Source organism: Diceros bicornis, chromosome 1 (assembly GCF_020826845.1).
Source record: "Diceros bicornis minor isolate mBicDic1 chromosome 1, mDicBic1.mat.cur, whole genome shotgun sequence".
Classification (NCBI taxonomy): domain Eukaryota; kingdom Metazoa; phylum Chordata; class Mammalia; order Perissodactyla; family Rhinocerotidae; genus Diceros; species Diceros bicornis.
The window spans coordinates 25,441,342-25,454,035 of NC_080740.1; positions in this window are offsets into that span (position 1 = coordinate 25,441,342).

Sequence of the window (12,694 nt, forward strand, 5' to 3'; positions counted from 1 at the left end):
GTGAGGAGAACCCGAAGTGTGACAAATCCTGTCAACCATATAACATACTGCTGCAGGCCTGTCAGCTCACCTTCGGTGTGCTATTAAAGGATTAGTCGCATCACATCCTCATGCAAATTCCAGCTGTGTGCCCTGAAATCCAGGGAAAGGGCCCAGCAACGGCATGGTGTGCAAAGTTCATTGAAGAAGTTTATTGCAAAAAAATTCTCTTAGTTTTTTTCCTCTCCATACATTCTTGCTTACACTGCTTGAAAAATAAATACTTTTGCTGCCTTGAGCCTTAACTTATTTCCCTAAGCAATTTATAGCCTATTTTGACAAGCTGTCTTTAGGTTGTGTTTGGACACTCTAAGCAATTTAGCTGAATGCATTTAGAATCAGCTGAGAAATCTGTTGAGCTTTGTCTGATTGTATGCTAGCATAGTTTATCTCATCCTTCAAAATCCAAGTCGAAGATCATTTCCTCGAGTGATGACTTCCTCTCTGCTAGAATTAATGCTTCGCATTTTTATGCTCTCTTAAAAGACAGTTCACAACATGATTACAGTATTCACTCATTCATTCAGAAAAAATTCGAGTGCCCATTACAAACAAAACTCTGTGATGGTACTAAGGGTACAGAGTTGAAAAAAAGTTAACCCTTTGCTTTAAGGAAGCTTACAACCTGGTTGTGGAGATAGACATATAAACATATGATTGCAACCCAGTGTGATAAGTACAAGGATGAAGGTGTGTGCAAGAGATGGAGTTTTTACAGGGAAGTGGTCGCATTGCCTTAGATCTGGGACAGTTAAGGCTTGATAGACGAGACATTTGATTGAGGTCTTGAAGAGAGAGGAGTTCTCCTGCAATCTAGTTTGTCTTGTATGTATTGACTTGCTCCCCTAGAATGTTGTGCTTCTTGGGCTAGAAAACATGAGTTCTTTATCTCTGAATTACCACTGCTTGACAAGGAGACAGATATATAGCAAGTGCTCAAAAATACTGGATAGGGTTGTTTATTTTTGTGCCAGGGACTATGTGTACTCTAACTGTAAATACTGCATAGTTTGCCTACAATAAAACATCCCTCCTCGTTATCCACATAGATTAAAACATACAGTTAAAAAAAAAACTCAGTAAAATATAAAAAGGGAAAAGTAAGAAAAATGCTCGAGGGGTCACCTATTAATTGGGATCAAGACTTAACAGTAAGGCCCTTTTGCCACCAATCTGTCCCTTCCCTCCCTGATCATCCATGCTCAGAAGAACCCTGATTACACAGAGTTTATGCAAGCTTTCCATGTGGGCTTTGCTTTCCTGGGCAGCAAGAATTAAACATGCAAACATTCTTTTTCCTTCATCACATCTTGTCCTTTATTTTTCCCAGAATCTTTGTCGTGTGTCCTATAACAGCAATCTATCTGAGAAACTAATGCTATGATCGTGGTTTAATGTGTTATCCCACCCACACATCACATCTGGGTTTAAAGCAGGCATCTGCCACGATGTACTCAAAATAGTGGCCTCACTATTTTCAGACACCATGGCACTTCAGTGGGAACAATACGGTGGAACAGGAGGACTTCTTGATGCAACTGAAATTCTTTTAAAGCTTAGTCTGACCACATTCATTGATTCAAAGCAACTTTATTTCTGGTGCTCAAGGAAAGAGGAGGGAGAAGTATAGTGGTAAATGTGTCTAATCTGAAAACTGCCAGCTCGGTCCTCTCTACTTCATCTCCAAATCAAACACCCTTTAACATACCCACACATTCTTCTAAGAGTTTGGTCTTTTATGTTATTAGTTTCCAAAAAAGTTACTTTCATACTGACTCTCATATCACTTTAATGATTATTGACTTATAAAATAATGGCCATATACCAGACACCATGCTAATCATTTTAGTCATCTTATTTACTAAATGCGAAACTCCTAAGGTGTCCATATTCTCCTTGTATTACAGATAAATAAACTGAAGTTCAGGGAGTTGATCACATCACACAAGAAGCATACTAAGTATACCTAAGTCTGAAATCTTAGCTCATTTCATTAAATCACCCCACCTTCCTAATATATGTTTATAAAGATGTAGTATAAATTAAATGGATTCTTGACAGTCATGAGCAAGACATAGTCAAAGGGGAATTTTCATACTATTTGGAGGCAGGAGGAAGAAAGCCAATAATTAAGGAGAACTTCAGACTCTTGCCCGTGTCTGGGGAGGAAGCTCTCAGGAAGATGAAGGCGCTGTTTGTGTAAGTGAGTTGTTGCAGCAATCAGGAACCACTGAGATACAGACTGCAGATGGACCTAGACAGAGGGGAGCAGCTCCTGATTCTGGAGAGGAGGTTAGGGAGAGGTAGGTAGAGAAACAAGTTAGGGTGAGGCAGTTGGTAAAATACACAACTAAAGCCTCGTTCTTTTGACCGTCTTAGGAATGGTAGTTTACCCAAGCGGTTTTGCTTTTCAAGCAGTAATGGGTGACCAGTGAACAGTACTGAATAAAACATAGTACAGGGATGACTTGAGTTAGATCTTCTTCTTTGGGGACCAGCATAGTTCTTAGATGGCAAAAAGAACCCTACTATGGCTTTGGATTGCATTTCTGGAAACATTCTAAATCTCCCAGTACTGGGATATGGTGGGGAAAGGGGAAGAGAGTGGGACAGAAAGTGGGCAGCAGTGCCATTCAACTATTCAGGCTGCTATCCAGAGCCTGAACTGGGAAATGTGTGGGCTCTGAACCTATTTCTTCTCTTTAGGATGCTTTCTGACTCTCTACACCCATATTAGGCCAGTGAGGTTGAACACATGACCCCGAGGAGTTCCACGATTTGTGTATAAGAGGTCATATTGCTCCTTGACCAGGCTGCCGGTCAGAGAGGGCCCCTGGGAGGCCAATCACTCTCCCTCTCCAGCACAACATTTTTTTTACTGAAGTGCTGGAGATCAGGCCACACTGATTTAGAGTAAGTCCCATTCACCTCACACAAAAGATGAAGATATTTCACATGCACTGATTGACCAAAAAATAAATATCTAAAACAGAGACAAAAATCTAAGGAAAAAAACATTTCTATCCATTATTGTAAATCTACATCAACAAATTATTATATTTCTCATGGGTCTGTTAATTTTGTAATATATTTTAAAATTAAACTATTGTTAAATTCCTAGACTCTGCAAAAAATATTCACCTGGAGGAGACTCTCCTGGGCGCCATGATGAAATGCTGAGGGTGTGAGTGCAGCTGCAGGACTCTCAGAAGTTGGGAACTGGGGACCAGTTTTCTGGGCCAGCAACTGTCTTTAAACGCGTTGTAACTGGGCAGGAGTTACGCTTGGTGCTACTAGAGTAAGTTAAGCACCTACAAGGATATCTCAGAGTTTTTTTCCCATAAAGAGATGGTTTGTGACACTATTTTGTAACTGAAATTTGAATTGAATAAAACATATATTTGGTGTTGCACTGAAATATATTTCAAGGTTACTATGATTACTTGTTTTCTGTGTTTATTTCTTTTTATTTTACGTATATCATTTATTACATTTGTCCAGAATTTATGCTAACAAGATTCAGAAAGCTTTGATTTTTTTATTCTGGGAAAAAAAAAAAGGCTTAAGTAGAAGATTGAAGTGGGAAAAAAAAAATCTATGAAGGCAAGGGTCATGTAGTGGGCAATAAGCAGCATCAAGGCCCTCAAAGGTGGATCACCAAGAGTGCCTCTGGCCCAAAGTGATGATGTGCATCTGGGACAGTTTCCATGGGTTCTGTGCTTTAACCTTATTCACATGGCCCTAATATGGAGGCCATAATATATTCTATAAGACTAGAGAAAGGATCTGGAGTTTTGAAACATTAATACAGATCCACCCAAATCACAGACTCTTTTAGCCTGAAGGGTGCACAGAGCCCATTTCTGCTAATTAACTTTTCAAGAATCAAATGAGGTTGAAGTTCTGCCACATAACCATATCGCCTAAACGTGGGCCATGCAAATAAGCTTTGTTCTGGTTCAGGCCACAGTTCCGTGTGGAGAGTGGTTTGAGGGAATTTTGACATAGTTGAAACATCCAGGCATAAGTTTTTCTTATTCAAATGGAAGCAGAGCAACTGCTCTAAGAAAAATAGACCTTAACTTTCAAAAAAATTATAGGCTATAAGTTGCAGAGTAATATTAATTCTATGTTGCATTATATGGCTCCATGAAAATATATCTTAATGCATATCAACATTCATCTTACACTTGCTTTAGGCATTAGTTTTATTTGCCTGGCTCTTGTAAGTGTTTCAGTTTCTAACAACAAGATCAAAACAAGGTCAGCGAGGTAAAGAAGTCAAACTGATGTGAAGTATAAATGAAATAGTGGGGGGTGAACACTTAGTATTTCAAAACTTGGATAATTATGGGTTAAATGAATAAGGTTCACTGGAGAGTTAATTTATGGGTAATTTAGTAGTACTGATACTACATTCTAAGAAATATTGGAGATAAGCAAAGTTAAAGGTTGAAATATTAATGACATTATACATTTACATATATTGCCCACTCAATTATCTTAAGCAAAAAGATATTTTTTTCTAATACATCAGAAAGTATCCTTGTCTTCTAGCAACGTGATCAAAAAATGATTTTAGAGGCACAACTAAACCTGTAGCTAGAATTGTGGGATGGAAGGAATAAGACATGTATTGGCCTGCGGGAAAAGGGTAAAGGCTCCATAATTTTTAAGGTAAAGCAGTCAATTAAATTAAATATCACTTAAAGCCCTTTCTTTTGAGACTGGCTTCTTTATCTTTAACCTGACCTTCTCCCAGAGCATTAGTGTTTAAATTGTTTATTGATACCATGTATGATAAAGGTCACAGCTAGTAAATATGCTCTACTTCACATTATACATCATGCAGGTCTAATGTTTCTGACCAAATCCCAAAGGAATGAATGTTAGTTACAGAGCTCAGCATTAGGAGAATAATTAGATTTGTCTGGCTATGCAATATAAAATGATTTGAAGGACAAAGAGGACGAATAGTTTGAAAGGCCAAGTCAGAAGGAGGGTCGGTTTTGAGAGTGTTTGATTTTCTCTCCCCAGACTGTGCCGTGCATCTACGGAATGTTATGTGAAATACGTAGGCAAAGATCTTAAGCCAAGCAAAGGAAAATCTTCACAGTTTAGTCTCAATTTTCTGGATATTTTAGACAAATTCATTTCAACAGGGGAGAGAAAGAGGATGGGAAAATGGAGTGATTGTCCTTAAACAAATGGACTAAATGTATCATTTCTTGATTTTATTTTGCAAGTAGCATAACACTACTTCTGGGTCCATGGCCCTGTCAAAAGGATAAAAGAAGGACTAGCCTATCAGGATAAAGTTGAGTTGGGACTGTGTGGCTTCGTGGAAAAATAGAGTTAGGGTTGCAAACTTACCAGGTTAAAATCACAGAACAATTTGATTTTCCAGGATGTTACAAACCTAAACCATTCTTATCAGCTTCTAAAATGTTTTCAGCATATATTATACTCCAAGCACAATTCTAAGCACCTTCCTTGTGTTCTCTTAATCTGTTCAAACCCAAAGTGGGAGGTATAATAACATCCCTATTTTATGGAGGAGAAATGAGGTTCAGAGTCTAAGTAGCTTTCCCAAGATCACACAGCTAGTGGCAGGCACAGGATTTGAACCAAGGATTTGAATTCAGAGCCTCAGCCCTGGTGCCTTCCTCACTGGGTTTCTGACGCCCATGTCTAGTACTTATCATTTTCCCTGTGCTGCATCTAGAATGCCTGAGAAACACTTCTCTCCTCAAAAGTCGTATACTTAATATTGCTAGAGCTAGAATCAGTCTTTAGAGGTATTCATAAATACTTCTAAAGTAAGGAGAGAAGTCTGCTCCTCACTTTTTGTTTTACCAATGGAGAAACAGGCCCCACTATTTCACATTGAGGTAAATGTCAGAGAAAGAACTAGGACCCAGGACCCAACCCATGTCTCAAGACCCCCAGTGGTCCCTACATTATATCAACTGGTATTTCTTGATGGTTTACTATTTTCAAGGCAGCGTGCCAATATAATTTGCTTCATCTCATCTGTTTCCTCTCAAAACACCATGTATATCTTCAGACAAACTTCATGCACTTTAGTGATTTCTTGGAAATCTTCTCTTCATCAAAAAATCAGAGCCACATTTTTAGCTCTTTCTTTTTCAGAGCATTCGTCAGAGTGGGTGCGTGGTAAACGTAGGTGGACTGAGTGAAAAGTCATTGGAAGGAGATATGCAAGGCAGCCTGACACACACGTCTTTGCTCTTAGCTTGCTCTGAAGCGCTCACAGTAACGTAGCTGAGATTCAGCTGATCCTCCCTCTCTCAGTCCATTTTCTTACCTTCTTCTCACTCCACCCTCATTCACCCCAAAACGATAAAACGTAGCCAAGATGACTTTTCCATGTTTTAAACATTTCTCAAAATATTCTTAGGAATATAATCATCACAAGACCCCTATCGTCCCAATTTGTTTGTCATTATTGTTATAATATTATATAGTTTCCCACATCCCCTAACAGAATTAAAAAACTCCAGAAAATTGTTTTGATAGCATTATAGCATTTTATAAACACGTTATACAATTGAAAAGCCTAGATAGACTCGTAGGTCTTCTTTGACAGTAAAATATCTATTTGCACCATTGACTTTTCCTTGACTTGTTTGTACCTTGAGGAATAATAGTCTGAAGGCTAGGGCTGAAATGCATTCATTTTATTAACTAAAAAGCACAGTGAATGCATTTTGACCTTAAAATAGAAAGTAATAACAGTAATGTGAAGAAAGCATATTGTCATTGTTAGTGGAAAAATTGTATTGATGTATTAAAAAGTAATGTACATTATTTTCCACAAGATTTTCTTTAAAACCCAACCTTTTTGAAAACAATCTTAAAGATACCCTTTGGAATTTCTTTGCTATTCTCTTTGTTACCTTTACAAGGTTCTTTTAGAAAGTACCAATTTTCTTTCAAAGTTTTAATCAATATTTCACAGAGTGAAATCTTTTTCTTTGACACAATGAGTTATCAGAGCATTTTTTCTTCCCGAGGCAGCAGCTTTGAGCTGTGACTGCCCATAGATCTTGTGGATACTGTCCCTGTCAAGATTAGATCAGACACCATGGGGAGTTCTTTTCATGTTTGTAACTCTTAAATCAGCATAAGCAATACACAAATTCCTCCATTCTAAAGGTGAGGTTTTCCTCAGTGGAATGACTGTTGCCGATCATATTCAATTTTCATTACTTCAAAACAACATACAGCTGTACAGCTGGAAATTGTATCTGTCTATATACTTATCTGACTTTTTCCTTTTCTTTGAAAGTAATTGTCTCCAAAACCATAGTAAAATTTTCTCCTTAACATATTTTCTACAGTTTAAATATCATCAGTTTAGGTAGTATATGCAATTAAATCTTCTGGTAAAAAAATAGCCCTCTCTCAACAGAAACTTGTTGCATATATTAAAAAAAGAAGAAGAAGATGGACTTCCAGCTGTTTCTGGATGCAGAAGTGATATCTTGGGGCTGGGTTTAAACCTGAAAATAATTTCTCTTTCTCTAAATCTTTCTGTGTATTTTTATTAGCTATTTTCTGGTTAGATTTGTGCAAGTAGAAGATTTTCTCCATTAAGATGCTGAGAAGGACTATGGTATACTGGCGGAGCACAGTCTGACCTCAGACTTTTAAGGACTTGAATCCTGTCTCTGCCACTTACTGGCTGTGTGACCTTGGACAAGTCACTTAAGTTCTCTGCATTTCATTTTCCTTAGGTGTAACAGTGCCTGACTCATTGGCCAGGTAGAAGGATTTCATAATCTGATCCGTATCAGCACTTAACCTGTTCTTGACCCATAATGTGTGTTTCATGCATATTCGCATCATTATTATTTATGTATTAAGTCTGATGTGTACAGAGACAAAACATTTGCCTAAACATGACTCACACTTAATTAAGAAAAGAAGAAGAATTTATTTTCACCACATTTCCCCTCAATTTGTGTCTTTGAATATTTTACTAGCTTTTTTCCAATGAGGTCTAAGAGGTAAAATAATGTCATTTCTTAAGTAGAAAGCAATCGAGGTGTAACTAATATGGCCTTCTGGGGGTAACATTTTAAACATGGCTTTTCTTAAGCAGTCAATATTCTTTGAATATTAAATAACTTCAGATTTTTATTATTTCAATGTTCTGTGACCAGCCAACCAGGAGTCTTATAGAAAGATGCTGAAGCTGGTAGGTTCCAAGAAAAACGTGCAGTTGTGCAATGAGGGAAATTTGCTTCTGATCCAGCTAATACAGCATGAGGCTCTGTGAAGGGGGGTAGTGGCTGTCTCGGTTATTGATGACCATCTGGATTCTTCCCTGCTGTAGAAGAATTGGGTAAGTAGAAGATGAAGTCATTTTCTAAAGCTTGGCCCATTGCCCTGCATTCTCTCCACTCTGACCGTTCAGACGGTGGGCACATATGAGGAAAAAAGGAAATGTGATGCTGACATGAAAAATGGAGATAATGAACCACTAAGATGCATAGTACTAACAAAACCACTTCAGCAAAGTAGAGTTTGCATTTTTTGCTCCATAAACAATGAGTATACACTCCAGAAATTAGCCAGCTTTTAAAATTTTAATTACTTTGAAATGTTAAGTGGATTGTAGGTATTTACTTCCCTGTTGAAGGCTGGAGGGAAGTTAGTGATCAACAGAACTTCTCGGAAAGGGAATTTTTCTGCATCCAGGAACTTCTCATACATGGGAAATTTTCATATGTGATCTTAATACTTTTAACTAGGGTCTAAATCATTCTTTTACATAATCCTATATTTAAACCATTCTATGCTATAATTTTCCATACAATGATTCAGAAAATATTCCAGAGAGCTGGTATCCTAACTACATGAATGACAGAAATATATTTTTAAAAAGAAAAGTATATAATATAATTATTTGGAGAATTAAATATGTATGGAGAAGGACTGAAAGGGTGTTTTAAGTAAGATCCCTTTCTTCCCTTCAGCTAGAATTATTCCCAGAACTTCTCTTCTATGGGAATTTTTACATCCAAAGTCACACTTTCATATTCTGAATGAAGACATTTAAGGCTGTGCAAGTGGATTAGAGAATGACCCTCTTTGCCTAGCAAAGGCGCCTAAAACAATGGCTAATTTCTGGCATGTATAACCACTCCCAGGTGAAAACCAGCCACTTGTCCAGGTAGGTTAATCCAGATCAGCTCCATTCAAATGGTAATTTCCTGTTTGATCCTAAACGAATTATCTAAAGACAAGCTTCCAAGTCAGTGGTAATCAGAAATTAGATTAAAACAAAGAAACAAACAAACAAAAAACAACCTCTCTACCATTTTGCCCTCATCCTCATCTGTCTGGGAGTAGGTTTCTAATTTACACAGGGTAAGGTGAGCCAGGCGATATCCTTTCATGGCGACCACATACAGGTTTATGCCACAGGGGCAGGTGCCCACAAAGGTGGACAATTGCCCTCACTCTGTGATGCTAAAATATAACTAGCATTCTCCACTTGCAAATCCTTTGTCTCCCCACGGTGCCTGGTCTCAGCGAAATGTTACTAAAGCTTGGAACGTACCTGCTGGTAACAGAGCTGCCCTGGAATAAACTGGAAAGCTTTTTGTCCTCCTCGTTGGCAAACATATCACATTTTCTTAGTCCAAAATAACTATCTTTCAACCACAGTCCATTAGGTCCTAAAAATGGGAGGAAAGAAATACGACTTGTGGATGTAGTTTATGTTATCAATCATGTTGGTAAAACATGATCTGTGTCTCTAGTCCAAAAAAGCTATTTGAAAAATATTTAGAATAAATTACTAAGAAGAAACTATCAACGTATAAAATTATTGAATATTGTTTTTGAAAGAGTATTATAATTTTATCTTTGAAATAAAGGAGACTCTCAGAAATAAGACAGTATCTGATAAAGAATTTTTTTCTGTGTATAGCTTTTAGGCGTTTCTGGGTGGAACACATGTATTGAAGCATATGAGCAACTTCCCTGTGTAAACATACAGTGATATTGCTGTTGGTTTCGGGGATGATGGATTGCCATAGTTTTGCTAAGTCATGTTTTGTGTCTTTGCGAAATAAATCATAGATCAAAAAGCCAGTGACTGTTGATTTTCGTACGTCTGCTTAAAATTATGTAGTGACGTTATGTTAAACTTGTATATTCAATAATATTTAATAATCACTATAGAAGATTATAGAAGACTCAATTATAGAAGATTCAGGTGTGTAATATATGTATCTTGATAGCGTCCCTTTCTCAATATTTTTTTAAGACATGTACACTCCTGGGTGTTTATGCTGATTCCCTAATGATAAAATCTGTTAAAAGTTTAAAAAAAAATACTAATGTCTGTGTAAACAATGAGCCCAGGTAACTTTTAATTGGTTTGAAGATGTTGGACTTTTTTATTCTTTTGTCTGAAAACTGATTGGAGTGCATTCCTCCTCCCCTGGATTCTGTGTCACTAGACAGCATTCCTGATAATCATCTACCGGGGAACAGATTGCTTTGTGCTTGCCCACTTTCAGGCTTTCAGCAGCATTTATAAACACCTATGATTTTGCCATTCTGTTCACTCTGAGGGCAGGGACTATGACTCCCTTGTTTATCAGTCTATACCCTAGAGACTCACATAGTTCTTGGCACGTAGTAGGTAGTCAAAGTCTATTTTTGAGTGAATGAGAGAAAGACAAGTGCCACCCCAGCAGTTGATCCCTGAGAGGCCACATGTCCGCCAAATTATGGAGAGGGCACTGAGATGAATTTCCTGCTAGCCTTGCAGCAGCTACATCTGCCAGGCCACAAGTTCCTTGAACGCCATCCAAGATGGCATCCTTCTGATCATCTCTCTTCTGCCAGATTCTCAGCAGACACAGTTTTGTACTCCCTTAGCATGACACATTCTTTTCCAGCTTCCAAACCCTCTTCTATGACTTCTGAAATCTACAATCTGTGGTTAACAAACCCTCATATGATCACAATCACTGTCTAATCAAAGAAAGTTATCTTCACTTGTTTCCTTTAACTGAGGATGGCTTTCCCTTTAAACCATTATTTTCCCTTTTAGACAAAGGACTGCACTATCCCACACCCCACTTTCCTCAGTGTTGGGAAATGGATTTGACATTCGCCTCATTTCCCATTTGAAGATAAGTACTCCTCCATTCTCACGGAAAAACCTGCATCTGTGGTTGTAGACATACTGTAAAAGACTATGTAACCATATTAATGGTGCAAATCTCCACATAATTAGATTTTTATTTTCTTTTCATCTGTAATTTTCTTCACTGTTTGAATTTTTAATAATATGCATGTATGATTTTGCCCCCCAAAAGCTATTTTTGTCACTTATGTTTTTCATTTTATTGAGATGTAATCACACATAAAATATTGTGTAAGTTTAAGGAGTACATGTTGAATTGATACACATATATTGCAAAATGATTACACCATCTGCTAACACCTCCATCAAGTCACATAATTACTATTTCTTTTCTGTGGTGAGAACATTTAAGATCCACTCTCTTAGCAACTTTCAAGTATATAATACAGTATTGCTAACTATACTCAAAATGCTGTATGTTAGATCTCCAGAATTTATTCATCTTATAGCGGGAAGTTTGTACTCTTTGACCTACATCTCCCCATTTCCCCACTCCCTAGCCCGTAGTAATGACCACTCTGCTCTCTGTTTCTATGAGTGCAACTTTTTTAGATTCCACATGTAAGTGAAAGCATACAGTATTTGTCCTTTTCTGTCTGACATTTCACTTAGCATAATGCCCCCAAGTTTCATCCATGTTGTCACAAATTGCAAGATTTTCTTTTTTCATGGCTGAATAAGATTGAATTAATGCAATAATATTGCATAATATTATTCCACATCTTTTATATCCATTTATTCCTTGATGGACACTGAGGTTACTTCCATATTTTGGTCACTGTGAATAATGCTGCAGTGAACATGGGAATGCAGATATCTCCTTGAGATCCTGTATTCATTTCCTTTGGATATATACCCAGAAGTAGAATTGCTAGATCATATGGTAGTTCTATTTTTAGCTTTTTGAGGAATCTCCATATTATTTTCCATAGTGGCTGCACCAATTTACATTCCCACCAAGAGTGCACAAGGGTTCTCTTTTCTCCATATCCCCATCAACACTTATTACATCTTGTCTTTTTTTTTTTTTGAGGTAACATTTGTTTATAATATTATATCCATTTCAGGTGCACAATATTATAATTTGACATCTGTGTATACTACAGCGTGTTCACCACCAAATTCTAGTTTCCATCCGTCATCATACAGTTGACTCGCCTTTACTCATTTTGCCTTCTCCCTACCCCTCTTGCCCTCTGGTAACCACCAATCTGTTGTCTACTTCTATGACTTTGTTTTTCTTTTGTTTTGTTTTGTCCTTTATATTCCTCATATGAGTGAACTCATACAGTGTTTGTCTTTCTCCATCTGACTTATTTCACTTAGCATAATACTCTCAAGATGATAACCATTCTAACAAGTGTGAGGTGATATGTCATTGTGGTTTGATTTGCATTTCTTGATGCTTAACAATGATCAGCACCTTTTCATGTTCCTGTTGGCCATTTGCACATCTTCTTT